General features: G+C 39.7%; 1 protein-coding gene across 1 annotated transcript in view; it reads right to left on the minus strand.

Moving 5' to 3' along the window:
- LOC126471302 (hormone receptor 4-like) overlaps positions 1-6017 on the minus strand; it is a 223521-nt gene extending 217504 nt beyond the window's left edge. Inside the window, exon 1 of the mRNA XM_050099423.1 lies at positions 5421-6017. The gene's annotated coding sequence lies outside the window, so the exon portion shown is untranslated. The remainder of the gene's footprint in view (positions 1-5420) is intronic.
- Between the last annotated feature and the right edge of the window lie 4879 nt (positions 6018-10896).

Here is a 10896-nt window from a genome sequence, read left to right on the forward strand (position 1 = left end):
ATACTCGCTCAGATATTATAATAATCTTCGATCGATCTCTGACAAGCTGATTTGTAAAACATCCAAAGTAGCTCACACATAAAAATCTATGTTACTGTATCAAAAATCCCAAAAAATAATAACTTAGGAAGAAAAAATGAATTCAAGAAGCTGAAGCTAACATTAATACCCGCGATCACTTCTCTAAAGCAAATTACGATTCTGGTTGTGTGAAAAACTCTGTATGTCTTATAAGTCACAGATGAAGCAACACGTGGGCCACGTGTAGGAGTGAAATTTTGTGTAGGCTGTAGACAAGCTGCGGATAATGTAGATAACAACATCGACATACCTTCAGCTCCGTTATGCGAAGAAATACATAGCGACTTGCTTAAGACTAGCTGCAGTGCCTGGGACGGTAGGTAGTGCGTGCAAAGGCGCGACTACTCGCGCTCACTTGCGCTGGACGTGGCCGATGCCGTGAACCATGACATTCAGCCATGCTGTCAGGAATGGTGACCCAGACGTCCACTCACACACCTCTAGGTCGAGTCTCTCTCCACTTGAGCAAGCGCCCGCCAGGCTCAAATCCAAGGTAGAATGCGAGCTTACACAACCGAGGTTCAAATCTCCCAGGGTTTCGCAGACAGTGAGAGTACAGCAGAACATTCAAAGTTTTGGAGAGGAACGTTAAGTGCAGGCTTGGACTTACCAAACTGTGTAATCGAAAATAACGCTAACCCAATACTTAACCACCTTTGTTTTTAATGGGACTGCATCATCCTTCAGATTATTTGTGTCTTACTAATATTAAGACGTAAAATCTCTTTCTGAAATGGTGAAACTAAAATTGCTATATCCCACAGGCAAAACTACCGTTAATTGAAGACACATTCCGCTTAAATAACGATCGTATTCGTGTATAACGTACCTTTTCGACATTATTGTGAAGCGAGTTGGTAAAACCAGTGAAATTTATGGCTGAACATCCGAATGAAGAAGCAATGCTCTGTGCTACCGAAAACGTATTCAACATTAAAAATGAAGTTATTTGTCTCGATTTCTCGAAATTCTCCCAACAATTCCAGGTATGATGACTTAATTAGAAACTAAACCCTTGTTTCACATGTATTTGTCCAATTTTGAGCGAATAGCTTATCACCGTGTGTCAGGAATACAGAAGAAACTGTCGCATACCGAAACATTCTCACATATTTCTTTGGTTCTAGTAGCCGCTTTCGCATCTACTGATGGAACCAGAACCTCTTTCAATTTTCGTTGTACACTAGAATAAACATAATGCATTAGATGCGCCAGTTTCTGGAAAACTGTAGCAATGATTGGCTAGTTAATCACGAATATTCGCCATCTTCCAACACGAAAAGTTAACAATGTTACTCTAGTCTTGCAGTGTACCGCAAACAATTGGAAACAGTTAAAGTAATCAATTTTAAGTTTGAAACATCAGTCGTGGTTTTTTTTTACCACGCTCAACAGCATTAGCCTCGAAATCTGTGAGCGGCGCTGCTGCAGTAATAACGACATGTCAGTTGCGTGCTTCTTAAGGAATTTAGAATCTGTGAGTTTACAAAACTGGAAAAAGACTTCGGGAAATTTTTTGACAGGAAACTTAAAGGAAGGCAAGGTATCAGAAAAGTCTTCCATTTTTTTGCTGCTTATTCTTTCAGATCTCATTTTTTCACTGACTCATAAAGGCAGCAATAATTTCTATTAATAGCGATTCAGAACCGTAAACTGCCGCCTAAACTCTAAATTTCTCTGGTAGCAAATCCGCACGATACTTTATATTATATTCAGTGTTTCGAGATTAGTCACCTCAGAAAGCGTCCTATACGCAAACCTGAATGAACGTTTTCAAATTTAATGGAAAATCTAGTCTCATTTGCATTGGCGTTAATCACAAATGGCACGAAAGCATTTTTGGTACCCCGACGATGTGGACCGTAGCATGGAGAAATTAAAGTGCCAGCTTTCAATCAGAGAGTGCATAATCTCTTTCTCTAGAAGCATTATAAATCATTGGAGAAGTTGTAAACTATAAGCTTCTGGGTTTGTAGTTCGATTATCGTGTGGTTTTGGGACCATTTTTTCTCCAGGCACATAATGCAACTAGCGCTTCGCGTACAGAAGAAATTTGAGAATGTCTAGTACAGTACTGACTGATCGAATAAGTCGTCCGTATCGGTGACAAATTTACAAATTTGACGTACTGGAATCTGCATCTGCATTCAAAATAAACTTGTTATTCCCTGTTCAATCCAACCTTTCGGGTTTGGGCGTGGGTATGGGTTTTAAATGGTGTGTTACTTTTTATGCTGTATACCGCTAGATTTGAAATTACAATATGGGAATCGATCACAATAGGGAACTTGACAGCTGCTGGGCTACGAGCCAGTATTAAATAAGAAAAAAAATTAAAATCCACACGTAGCCTTACACTACACAGACTATCTTATCGAGCGTAAAAATAAATTTGTAATCATCTTCTGTTGGTTAAACGGAGCAGATAGAGCAGTGTTTTCACGCTGGGGAAAATTAAATGTGTTAGATTGCAAAGACCTACGTCCACGGTAGACACCGAAACTTTTTGTCTTAGTAGCATACGTGTACCATCTGACAAATTGCCTAAAAAAGATGAAAGCTTAAGAGAGAGCCATATGAAATACGATTGTACTCTGCAGTACTGGCTGACAGCAAGACAAATAGAAATTCACCACTGAGGACAAATCAGCAACGACACTTTAACAGATGCAACAATACCTTTTGGCTAAAGAATAGCATTTGCAAAGCGCACTATGAAGCACACAATCGGCGACGCATCAGTGACCTGGTAAATAATACCGAACACTGTGAACTGCCTTGTCATAAAATGGTATTATGTTGCTACAATAACAGTTATGTCCACCAACCTACAAATATGAGATACTCGTCTAGAACGCTGCTTTTTTAATTATTTTAATCATTACTGACTATTCCATCTGCATAGAGCACTGGGGCGCCTTGCAAATCATTTGAAATGTACCCTACTGCAGGATCGACGAATGTGGCTACTACCACTGATCTGCACGGTTTCTCACAAAAGAGCTCCTATTTTGTAGTTGACGTTCCCGTGTATTGACATCTACCGGCGCCCTACGGCTCCCTCTGACACTGGGGCAGAGGAGCGCATGCGAGAGAACCGCGCAGTCGGCCTGTTCTGCTTGAGTGAGGCCGTTTTCCAGGGTTCCTGTGGGCTGAAGGCTACGTCGCCGCCGCACGGCGATGCACAGGTGTTCCAGCGAAGGGAAATATGCGCGTCGCCACAACCAACTCTTCTCGAGCACAAGCCAGGATTGTGTGAGAACACTCGCGTCTCAAGCAGACTGCCATCGGACACATCACTTCGGGACGGTATTCTGAAAAATCTTACAATTCTCAAGCAAACACACTGACTTCCGGGTTTGATCACAGTGACGTTGTTACTTATGTTACACACCATCCTGGTGGAAGATGAATTGATGTTTCAGTGGTCTCAGAAGCAGAATAATCTGGTCGCTTGTGCGAGTAGTTACAAGTTTTAGTCTGAAAAAGAATAATTTTCTGTACACTAGTAAAATAAAAAAATCTCTAAACTTCCCTCCTCTTTGCATGAGTTCTTGCTTACTCAGCTGGAGCATTGTACAATCGCAATGACTGAACTGCACTGCAGTGGATTAAACATCTCCTTCAAATAATCTTAATTTTTTTAGTGTTATAAATTGTAAAAAAATTCTAACTCTAAATGTATTGCCTCCATTACCAAGAATGGTTCTAAAATTTAGGAAATGGTGATGAAAATACCCGAAAAAGACCTGTTGGAACATGATACGAAATACCTGTTGTTTCTGCACTCAGTTGTGTGGAATGAAAATCAAACATTAAAATACAGAAATGATATATTAGAAACAATAAGAATGGTGTCTACATGTATATTCGATACAATATCGAATAGCAAATTATGTTAAGCCTTTCAAATCAATTTTCCCTTTAACGAAGTGGTTATCACTAACTCACGTCCTTTTAGATTTTATATGAGGTGTACGTTTAATTCAGGCAATCAATTAATACAATGTAAATCTTTTAATCATTTGTAGGACCTCCATTAACACGCGGCCAGAAAAGAAGGGTCTAGTGCCATTGTCATCATACAGACCCAAATGGACGCAACTAGTATCTTTCTGTGTTTTCAGATATTAAGAATAAAATTGTAAAGCCGAGTGTCAACTCAGGCTTCGCACAGTAACAACAGAAAGATACATAATTTTTCTCGGTTCTTACAGAAATCAAGACCTTTAAGTTACTGAATTTCAAACAGTTTAATGAGTAATCTAGTTTTAATTTAATTTATTGTTTCATTAATTTCATATGATCTTAATTGTTTTCCTCAGATGCTGAACAAATACGAAAGTAATCCTACATTTATAAGCATGTGGATAAATCTCTGAAATGTAGTCAAGATTTTAAACAAATTTTCTGACTTCACATGGTCTACAAAATCGAATTAACATTTTCGGAAGAAATTAAGTCATCAAGTCCCCAATAGACTACGGATATGCCCACTACATTTCTATAAGACGTAATTCCAGGAAGTGGCTATCCTTTAGCTGTCAGTCAAAAATATTTCTTTCTATGATTTGAAACTAGGCACACTATTTACTCTTGTATAATGTCGCACAAGACCACTTCCTATAAAAGGAAACTCAAGTCATGAACAAATTCTTAATGATTTGAATTAACTTCATTATGAGTATCAAACAACTAACAGAGCTACTTAGTGAGAGAACATCGTGAAACTTAACGACAGAAAGGCGAACCGTATTATAATAGTTTTCCAGGAACTACTGATACGTTACGTAGTAAAATACATAACCAAAGGGAAACATATGAAATCTAGTTACGACTTCTTTGACAAAAGAAACTAGTTATGCACTCAGTAAACTAAAACAAAGCTGAATTAAAGATACAAAGACAATTAAATTGCACTAAAACTCACTGCTTTGAAAACATCGAGACAAGAATGAAATACGGTCTCTAACTGCGAATCAATATATTCATTGCGATCAAACAGTTCGTGAAATCAAACTGATAGAAGCATCGCACGATTACTATTATGATACACATTTTCCTGTTTTTATATGTCCAAATCAGAGATCACATCAAAATAACTGAATAAACATTAATATCGATCTTCCAGTTTTCATTTCAACTTCGATGTAAGAAATATATGTTACAGGCAATCCTTATAACACATATGATAACCACATCTTGGCTGCCTTCCTTTTCTAATGAAGCTATTCTCAGGTGTATCAACTGCAGCATGAGGAGTTACACATTTAAAAGGCTCCAAATCAAACAGGTGTTCGGTGCTACTACGCAAGTCAGTAGAATGAACTTGTACCAACCTTTCTGCGCGAGCTGACATTATAGCGTGGACGAGACAGGAAGGCGGCAGCTCTTCTCTTGTCGATCCTCCAGAAATCCCCCGGCAGGGCAACCCGGCGTGGGACGCATGCGTGACGCTGTTGCACCCTTTTAAAATATCCGTGAAGCACACGCCATATGATCACGACCAGGTTCGTGTCCTGCCCTTGCATTCAGTTCACCCCACACGCCTTCTGGAACCCGCCAAAGCGTTTAAACCTCTGGCGACTGCTAACATCACGCTCGTCCTCAGCGGACTGGCTTTCCTCTCGATCCTTATTTTTTTAAACTCTCCACACGCATTTGTGGGGGCGGCATCTGACGAATCCGTTAGTTCTCTCCAGGTATCTTCTTGTCGTCTGCTTTTGCACTTGTAAAAAAATCGCCGTCGCTTATCGTCGGAGGTGGATCACAGTTTCTCTCTCTCTTTGGCACTGACACTTGTAAATAACATACATATCACACGTAACGTAAAGCGGAATCGTGTACGAGTGTAAAACAGAAAGGTAACGCTAGGTGTAGAAGAGTAGTGGTAACGCAAACGGAGTGCTGGTAACTTGAGTTCCTGCCGCGTCCAAAGTAGGGCACCGACTGAGCGCAGCACGCGCCTCCACAGGCGCTGCGAGCCTCCGACTTGCACTTTCTCCGCGCGCGACCGCTTTCCCTTCTGGGCTCGCTAATACCTTCCGGGCTCGCCGCCTTCTCGCTCCGACCAAACCGCTTCATCGTTTTCTCACATTTTTCTTCTCCTCCTTCGTGGTCGGCAGTAGTGCCGGGCTCACTCTCGTCCTATCGCGCCCGAAAGGTGAGAGGAAACTTATCCGAGCGTCAGTCGCAAAACAGGAGCGATTAACATTTTGAACACGAGTGGTAAGAAGGACCGTGACCGTAGCCTTTAACTGTCAAATGAAAGAGAAGGCGCTCTTACGTAACTAAATAGATAAGATAGCTATAAAACAGCCAACCGGTTGCAATAAAATTTTACTTTTGTCAGGTTTTGCAAAGACTATGGGCTCACCAAGGAAAATTGCCAGAAAGCGGTATGTTTTGAGAAGTTATTTTATTTAGACAGTTTCGGCATCTCAGTAATGCCATCTTCAGGCTCCTATGCACTCAACCTACAGACAGTCAGGTACATCGATACTTGCATACTGGAGCCTTCAATATCTGGACTCCGTGAATTTGTTTTTTGAGTGTTACTTCGTAGACTTCACAACATCTACATCCACATCTACATCCATACTCCGCAAGCCACCCGATGTTGTGTGGAGTAGGGTACCCCGAGTACCTCTATCAGTTCTCCCTTCTATTCCAGTCTCGTATTGTTCGTGGAAAGAAGGATTGTCGGTATGCCTCTTTGTGGGCTCTAATCTCTCTGATTTTATCCTCATGGTCTCTTCGAGAGATATACGTAGGAGGGAGCAATATACTGCTTGACTCCTCGGTGAAGGTATGTTCTCGAAACTTCAACAAAAGCCCGTACCGAGCTACTGCGCGTCTCTCCTGCAGGGTCTTCCACTGGAGTTTATCTATCATCTCCGTAAAGCTTTCGCGATTACTAAATGATCCTGTAATGAAGCGCGCTGCTCTCCGTTGGATCTTCTGTATCTCTCCCATCAGCCCTATCTGGTACGGATCCCACACTGCTACACTGCTGAGCAGTATTCAAGCAGTGGGCGAATAAGCGTACTGTAACCTATTTCCTTTGTTTTTGGATTGCATTTCCTTAGGATTCTTCCAATGAATCTCAGTCTGGCATCTGCTTTACAGACGATCAACTTTATATGATCATTCCATTTTAATTCACTCCTAATGCATACTCCCAGATAATTTATGGAATTAACTGCTTCCAGTTGCTGACCTGCTATATTGTAGCTAAATGATAAGGGATCTTTCTTTCTATGTATTCGCAGCACATTACACTTGTCTACATTGAGATTCAATTGCCATTCCCTGCACCATGCGTCAATTCGCTGCAGATCTTCCTGCATTTCAGTACAATTTTCCATTGTTACAACCTCTCGATATACCACAGCATCATCCGCAAAAAGCCTCAGTGAACTTCCGATATTATAAACAAGATCATTTATATATATTTTGAATAGCAACGTTCCTACGACATTCCCTTGCGGCACACCTGAAATCACTCTTACTTCGGGAGACGTCTCCCCATTGAGAATGACATGCTGCGTTCTGTTATCTAGGAACTCTTCAATCCAATCACACAATTGGTCTGATAGTCCATATGCTCTTACTTTGTTCATTAAACGACTGTGGGGAACTGTATCGAACGCCTTGCGGAAGTCAAGAAACACGGCATCTACCTGGGAACCTGTGTCTATGGCCCTCTGAGTCTCGTGGACGAATAGCGCGAGCTGGGTTTCACAGCTCATTTGTTTTCAAGTCTTCGAAGTAAACATCGCAGAAACGAATCCACGGAATCCACGTATTGAAGACTCCAGAATGCAAGTATCGATGTATCTGATTGTTTACACATGGAGTTGTTGTCAAGTCTTCGAAGTAAATACTCCAAAAACAAATTCACGGAATCCAGACATCGAAGGCTCCTGTTCGCAAGCATCGATATATCTGACTGATATACGTGGAGTACACAGTGGCCTGAAGATGACATTATTGAGATACCGAAACTGGATGTATAAATAAAATAACTGCTCAAAACATACGACTGTTGGGCGACTTTCCTTGGTAAATACTTGACCGGCCACTATCCCGTATCCACAATTATCAGAAAATCCACATTTATTATTTCATTGGTGGCTGTAATTTTCAGCAACTGTAGTATATATTTTTCAGTACAAAATTAAATTGTGAGATGCAAATATATTTTATTATTATGCCCTACCGGTTTCGACAAATTAAATTGCCACCTTCAGAAGCTTTGTATTGGTTTAGCAGAGATCAATATCTTATTCACAGAAGTATAATGGCATGGTATGTTCTGAATTGTAAACTGTCAATCTGTACAATAAGCACATACAATATGTACATTTCTGGACATACCATGGCATTATGCTTTTATGCAGAAGATGTTGACATCTGCTAAACCAGTACTAAGCTTCTGAAGATTAGAAATTAGTTTGTCGAAATTGGTGAAGCATAGTAAAAGTATATTTGCAGCTGACGACTGAGTCTCATTTTGAAAAAAAATTCAGAATTACCTAAAAACATTATACATAAACATTAACATAGAGCAAAATTAAGGAATAGACATTTTTATTCTGGCCCAGAGCTGCACTCTGTCAACACTATGGCTCGGTCGTTTTGGTGCAATACATAGCGCTCAGTTAGACAGTTCTCAGTCAATGTCATGACCTTACAAACTACGGCATCATAACCATATAACCTGTGATGCTGTAAGACTGTGTATTTTAATTGTTGTGTATATAATTTTCCATTGCCTTAAGTTCAATTTACAATGTTAAAAAACATTTTTGTTGCAGAGCATAGGTGAAGAGTGCTCAGTTTAACAGTTTCTCACTCAATGTCAAGACCTCGGAAAATTTTGCATTACAACCATTTAACCTGTAGTACTGTGCCGTTTAATTATTTATTGTGCTTAATATTGTCCCTTGCGTAAAGTGTAATTTCAATGTTAAGAAACAAGTTCGATGCACAACACTCCATGCAAGTGGACTGTATCTTTGTTTCTAATGTTTGGTTACCTAAGAACTAGTGTTTCTTTCAGACGCTACTCAGTTGTTTCCTGAAGTTGGCCCCGTAAGCCGAAAACTAATTTTAAATAAACAAAAATCAGTAGAACAAAACCAGTGTACTTGTTACTCAACTTTCAATACATAAATGACGTAGTAATGCTAGGATTACCGGTGGCAATGGTAGCACTGGTAGAGAAAGAACCATAAATGAATATGTCTGAGAAAAAGGGGTTCGAAGATTGCTCTTTGGTTTTTGTTTGTTTTGCACATAATTAGAACCACACATCGTTCAGTGTTAGTCCAGTGTCTATTCTGTATCCTTACAAAATATAAGCTGCATTTTATAAGTAATAAAAATCAGTTGATCGCCTAACTTCTGCATTTTTATATAACCATAGAAATTATTTTGATGCAAGTACAGTTTTCATTCACAAACATACCGAAATCTATAAAACTGTCGTTGTTTTCTCTGCTCGACAGATCGTTCTTCATCATGATAGAAGGCAAGAGTTTCCTGTTATTATTGATAAGTGCGATAGTTGTTTATGAATAACAGACACATGTTTTACATAAGTTCAATGAAATATTGAAGTGATGTTCGATATGTTTTTGTTTTGCGTTTCTTTTAATTTTACCCCATTTTTTGAAGAAATTGCGTTTTCAAGTGCTGTATAACAAATCCATATTTCTTAAAAAATTAGTATAAGACTCCTCTGTTTCACATTAAAAAATCAACAGTTTTCGCATAAAATCTGATTTGAGTATTGGCAATTTCAATTTTGCCATAAATGCTGTTTATTTTTGAGTAACAGACAGGAGGCTACCTATGCAGAACAACAATGTTCCATAGGTTACACGGCCATTTATATATCCGCATTCAGTTTCTAGACGGTTCATCACTTCCGGTTTCTAGGGGAATCTAGTAAGGCACTGATCGCATGTGAAAACAAAGCGATGAAAATTAGTTAACACCTGAAAGGCACGCAACACACGTAACGTACAGGTAGCGCAGTTATAATCTTAACTGACCAAACCCACTAGGAAAACTATTGTAGTCTATACTCGCTTGTACTAGTCTACGGTAGCCTAAGGTAATTTTATAACTCTATTCCAGACAGATTTACAGAAGACTGTACTCATATGTAGTAACTGATGAACAAATTTTAGAGCAATAATGCTCTTGTCACATAAAATACTTCATTAAGGAGTTAATAGTAAAACCACTTAACATTATATACAGGGTGTTTCAAAAATGACCGGTATATTTGAAACGGCAATAAAAACTAAAAGAGCAGCGATAGAAATACACCGTTTGTTACAATATGCTTGGGACAACAGTACATTTTCAGGCAGACAAACTTTCGAAATTACAGTAGTTACAATTTTCAACAACAGATGGCGCTGCGGTCTGGGAAACTCTATAGTACGATATTTTCCACATATCCACCATGTGTAGCAATAATATGGCGTAGTCTCTGAATGAAATTACCCGAAACCTTTGACAACGTGTCTGGCGGAATGGCTTCACATGCAGATGAGATGTACTGCTTCAGCTGTTCAATTGTTTCTGGATTCTGGCGGTACACCTGGTCTTTCAAGTGTCCCCACAGAAAGAAGTCACAGGGGTTCATGTCTGGCGAATAGGGAGGCCAATCCACGCCGCCTCCTGTATGTTTCGGATAGCCCAAAGCAATCACACGATCATCGAAATATTCATTCAGGAAATTAAAGACGTCGGCCGTGCGATGTGGCCGGGCACCATCTTGCATAAACCACGAGGTGT

Source organism: Schistocerca serialis, chromosome 3 (genome assembly GCF_023864345.2).
Source record: "Schistocerca serialis cubense isolate TAMUIC-IGC-003099 chromosome 3, iqSchSeri2.2, whole genome shotgun sequence".
Lineage (NCBI taxonomy): Eukaryota > Metazoa > Arthropoda > Insecta > Orthoptera > Acrididae > Schistocerca > Schistocerca serialis.